Genomic DNA, 6000 nt, shown 5'->3' on the forward strand with positions numbered 1-6000 from the left:
GAAATGCAAATCAAAACCACAATGAGATACCCTCTCACACCAGTTAGAATGGCGATAATTAATAAGTCAGGAAACAACAGGTGCTGGAGAGGATGTGGAGAAATAGGAACACTTTTACACTGTTGGTGGGACTGTAAACTAGTTCAACCATTGTGGAAGACAGTGTGTTGATTCCTCAAGGATCTAGAACTAGAAATACCATTTGACCCAGCCATCCCATTACTGGGTATATACCCAAAGGATTATAAATCATGTTGCTATAAAGACACATGCACACGTATGATTATTCGGGAAGTATTCACAATAGCAAAGACTTGGAACCAACCCAAATGTCCATTAATGATAGACTGGATTAAGAAAATGTGGCACATATACGCCATGAAATACTATGCAATCATAAAAATGGATGAGTTCATGTCCTTTGTAGGGACATGGATGAAACTGGAAACCATCATTCTCAGTAAACTATTGCAAGGACAGAAAACCAGACCCTGCATGTTCTCACTCATAGGTGAGAACTGAACAAGGAGAACACTTGGACACAGGAAGGGGAACATGACACACTGGGGCCTGTCATGGGGTGGGGGGAGGGGGAGGGATAGCATTAGGAGATATACCTAATGTAAATGACGAGTTAATGGGTGCCGCACGCCAACATGGCACATATATGCATATATAACAAACATGCACGTTTTGTACATGTACCCTAGAGCTTAAAGTATAATAAAAAAAAGAAAAAAAAAGTTGATAATAAGTGTTCTGAGTGCTTACCCTTGTGTAAGTCATTCCTCTAAATGTTTTGCACGTATAGCTCATGTAATCTTCACAACCACCTGTGAGGTTAGAATAAGTATCCTCATTTTACAGTTGAGCATACTCGGATAGGTTAAATAATTTTTTTGAAGTCACAGAGGTACAATAATAGAGTAGCAGAAACTAGGCAGGTTGACAAAATCCCAGCATGAAGCTTTTGTCATTTTATGTCATTCCTATCTTCTCAATGTCACATGATTGTATTCGTCTGCTTTCATTCTGCTTATAATGACATACCTGAGACTGGGAAGAAAAAGGTTTAATTGGACTTACAGTTCCACATGGCTGACGAGGCTTTAGAATCATGGTGGGAGGCAAAAGGCACTTCTCACAGGGCAGCAGCAAGAGGAAATGAGAGGAAGAAAGAGGAAACCCCTGATAAACCCATCAGATCTCGTGAGACTTATTCACTGTCACGAGAATAGCACGAGAAAGACCAGCCCCCATGATTCAATTACCTCCCCCTAGGTCCCTCCCACAACACGTGGAAATTCTGGGGTATACAATTCAAGTTGAGATTTTAATGGGGACATAGCCAAACCATATCAGTGATCAACTGGAATAACAAATAAGATTATAAAAGTACTTTACAAATTACAATGCTCTGCACAAAAAATAGATGGTTCACAAAAATCTGCAGACATTTTTCTCACATTGTTTGGCTACCATAGCTTTGAGTCATCATATGTCATTCCTATCCACTCAATGTCAGATGATCAATTGGAATATCAAATAAAATTACAAAAGTACTTTGCAAGTTACAAAACTCTGCACAAAAAATAGATGGTTTACAAAAATCTGCAGATACTTTTCTTACATTCTTTGGCTGCCATAACTTTCAGACATAAAATACTGTTTAAAAAAAAAGTAAGGTTTGTTATTTGTTGCCACAACCTTCACATCTTAGGATTATTTCCATCATAGGTACAGATTACTCCTGCCATTATCTTTTTAAGAAATAGGGAATTATAAAAGTATACTAATTATTTGAGCTCCACTATAAACAATGTCATCCAGAAAAAGATAAACTTTTCCAAACATCACTTAATCTGTTCAAATGTGTATGGAAATACTTGTTTGATTAAAATCTACCATATGAAGCTTGCAAATTTATGCTGTGAAAATATGGACATTTTGCCCATAATTATGCTATTTTCATTGTGTCAAACAAGTAGATTTTTGTTTCATAATTTGATTTATTTATCCCAAATGATTGATTACATTAAATATTTTCACTTTCAAGCAAATGTTTTGTTTCGTCTTCTTAATATTTATTTCTATGTCAACCTAGTGAAAGCTACCTCCTTAAATGGGAAGATATCACTCGTAATTTGATAATTACAACTGGTTTTTATCTAACCTGTTAACTGAGAAGTTTTACTGGGCCACTGCTACTCACAGCCCTTATAGTCCAGAAGCAGGAGTTAACTCTAATCCTGTAAGTCTTCCTGATCTCTGAACTTTATCCACTCCTTACAATCTTTGTTTGAAAACCAAACAATTCATACCAGAACTCATATCTTTTGTAATATCTTGCTAACGGCAGCCAATATTAGCCAACAATGGCTCTCATATTCTGGTTCTTCACAAGAATTCTCCTCCATCTTTAGATTCACTGAGCACATGACTGCCTTCAAAGTTACCACAGGCAACAGCTGCCTTACAGCATCACAGAGCTTTTGTGCTCCTACTTTATTTTATTTCTTCTTCTTTGTTGATTCTCATTCAACTACTAAGCATAACCACACAATTTAGAATGTTATAGCAGACCCCCATTGTTAATTTTTTATTAGTTAGAATAATGTTAATAAACACATCTGAAATATCAGTGGCTTGATATAATGTAACTACAATTCTTGTGTGTGTAACAATCCAATTTGTAGGCATTCCAAATTAAAAGGAGGGACTTTTGATATGTACTCAGGATAATGGACAATGTCATATTTAATACATGAGCTAAGGTTACCCTGCACATTGACTTCTGGCCAAGAGAGGAAAAGAATGTTTGGAGAGGATAATCCTTCCTCTTAACTACCTTGGCCTAAAAGTAGCACACATCATTTTTCTTAGCTTTCCCCTGTAAAAACAAGACACAGGTACTGCCTAGATGCAAAGATTATTGAGAAATATAATCTCTGCATAGGTAGACAACACGAAGTAGTAACATTACATGACAGAAAGAGAACGAATATTGTCATTCGACAGCCAACCATTTCAGTCACACAAAAACCATCAGACATTTATTGCTCAAAGTTTATTAGCTCTTTTTTTACTGGTTATTGTTATGTTGCTTTCATTTAGTCTGGGAAACACCTATACTTGCATCCCTGTTTTCTAGGGTTGGCTTCCTCTAAGTCAATAATGATTTATTTATTTTTCATCACATTTGAAACATTTAGGAGCCTTAATGAATACTGATATCTGGATCTAATCATAATCTCTGGGTTAAAGGCTTAGGTACAGTACTTAGTAAAATCTTTCCTGGTGATTCTAATTGACTGCCAGAGTTGAGGACCTCTGCCTACCATGTGTGGGAAGTCAGAATTTTGTAGTTATATACCTCCTGAGTGGACTATAGTTAATGAACAGTTGCCTCCTGTTCCTTTGCAGGCTTATATTCACTTTGCTCCTAAGTTTCCTGAAACCCCTTTTGCTTCTCTGTTGGCACCAGCAAAAAAAAAGTGAATGTGGGGTCCACTAAAAAGAATTACAATTTGGTATTGGGTATGGGTGTGCAGGTGTAACGTGACATATCTTGGAGTTGGGTTGAAATCTTGCAAGTTGATTTCTAATATTTAAAGATTCTTTTGAAAAGATACAAATCAATGACAGAGAGATGAAAGCCAAAACTCTTTGTTACTTATGATCCAAAAGGGAGAAGGTTGACAGGCAAGAACAAACAGGAAGTTGCATCCAGAGACAGGGTGACAGCAAGCAGTAATTGCATGGCGGGTAGTTTATGTATGGTAGTTGGAATGGGGCAAGCTAGGTTTCTCAAGCTCCCTATTGGTTGGTGTATTAATCCATTCTTGTGCTGCTATAAAGAACTACCTGAGACTGAGTAATTTATAAAGGAAAGAAGTTTAATTGACTCACAGTTCCATAGGGTTGGGGAGGCCTCAGGAAACTTACAATCATGGCAAAAGGGGAAGCAAACGCATTTTTCTTCACAAGGCGGCAGGAAAGTGAAGTGCTGAGCAAAGGGGGAAAAGCCCCTTATGAAACCATCAGATCTCATGAAAACTCACTCACTATCATGAGAACAACAATGGAGTAACCACTCCCATGATTCAGTTACCTCCCACTGAGTCTCTCCCATGACATGTCATGTGGGGATTATGGGAACTACAATTCAAGAAAAGATTTGGGTGGAGACACAGTCAAACCATATCAACTGGCTAGTTTGAATAGTTTTGTGGACTTCCAGGATTAGGGGCTTGCTTTCATTAGTGATGGCCCCAGGAACAATTAAATCAGGTACTTATGGACCTAGAGTGTAAGAGTCTGATAAGAGAAGTGGTTGGGGTGTGAATTTCTTCAGTTGCTTAAGAAGTAGAACCTACCAACCTCTAGCCAGAACCTCAAAACTGGGTCAAGGTAGAGAGTATGAAATGATGGTTCAGTAAGGTATAGGTAAAGGTTAGTGGTACGTGGTTGCAGTCAAATAGTTGTGATGGTCATGGTAGGAAACTTGGGGTGAGACGTCATGGTGGAAGGCTAGTGGGGAAAAATAAGAGAACGTGCTGGAGAGTGAGAGATACTCTCCCAAGGGAATCAAGGAATGGGTCAATATGAAGCAGTTGCTTCCTGAGGAAAGCAATAATCTCTATTATTTTTTAGGATGGCACAGATAGTATTAATAGTGCCTTCTACAAGATTTTTTAGGTTTAGAAATGTAAGGGTGAACTTGTGGTGTGTTGCTTCCATAATTGAAGACATAATGGGAAGGTGGGTATAGAGGGTCACAGGCTCGGGGTCTGTGACAGCCTTTATTTGCAAAAAAGAACAGTATGTGGGCAGCAATTGCTGCTCTAATGGTGTATAGCACAGGACCAAGAAGAACAGTTTCTTGTATCAGAAGTCCATGGGCAATGTAAGGCCATCATAAGTCGTCCAGAGACTCTGGGAGATTGCTAAAGCTTCCAAATTGAAGGAGTTTCTGAGGACATTAACAGGAGTGCCTGCTGGTTTTAATCTGGACAGATTCTAGAATGTTTTCTTGAGCCTTAAATGGCTTTCCATTTAAGATGGACTCATTTGTTAGTAGTAACATCAGTGAGATTTAATAAAATTTGTAAATGAGGAATCTGTTGCCTCGAGAATCCAAAAAAGACTAAGATATTGGATTTGCATGTCCTTAATAAGCATGTCAAATGAATCTCTTCAGGGGAAGATTTCATCACTGTAACATCCTACCTATGCTTCTGGAAAAGATGATACATGTAAGGTCTTGTCTGTGAAGACTGTGTGTGATGAAAAGCTATTGAGACATCCCCTGGGTAGCCCTGAGAAAGCGTGCTATGTTCCTTCTAAGGTGAAAGCAAACTGCAGCTGAGACACTGGTGTGAAATAGTCACTGTATAAAACATATTATCCAAACCTATAATGACGAGAAATTTACCAGTTATTGATTGAAGTTAGCAATTTTATTGATATTGGTTATTGGGTATGAATGCCTTAATGGATAGATCCACAGCATTTAGGTTACAGTAATCACTGTGAGGTGCCATTCATTCTTTCCAGGTTTAAGAAGAGGCCTAATCGGACTGTCAAATAGAAAAGCAGTGGCAAACTCGTTCATTAATTAGGTCTTACATAGAAGAAGTTATCATCTTCAAAAGTCAAGCCTCAACTTATTTTGGGCCATATTAACTGTTTTAACGGGGGATCTGTGAGGTCCCATTTTGTCAAACCAGTTTGTTAGTGTCAAATATTTAATTTTAATTTACTACACACTGTGTCAGAGTGTCTATGCCTCCTATGGAATATTTTAGATCCAGGAGTACTATAGCTGTGGGAAATTTAGGCAAAGCTATATAGTTAAAATAAAGCATACCTATTTTCCTCTATTTTATATTTAGTTATTTTCCCATGATATTAGGGGATACCATGCTTACACTTAGTATGATCCCATATATAACTGTCATTTGATTCCTACTATTGATTAAATCCATGAAGCTTTGCCAA

This window comes from Macaca mulatta, chromosome 11 (assembly GCF_049350105.2).
Source record: "Macaca mulatta isolate MMU2019108-1 chromosome 11, T2T-MMU8v2.0, whole genome shotgun sequence".
In the NCBI taxonomy this organism is placed as follows: Eukaryota; Metazoa; Chordata; class Mammalia; order Primates; family Cercopithecidae; genus Macaca; species Macaca mulatta.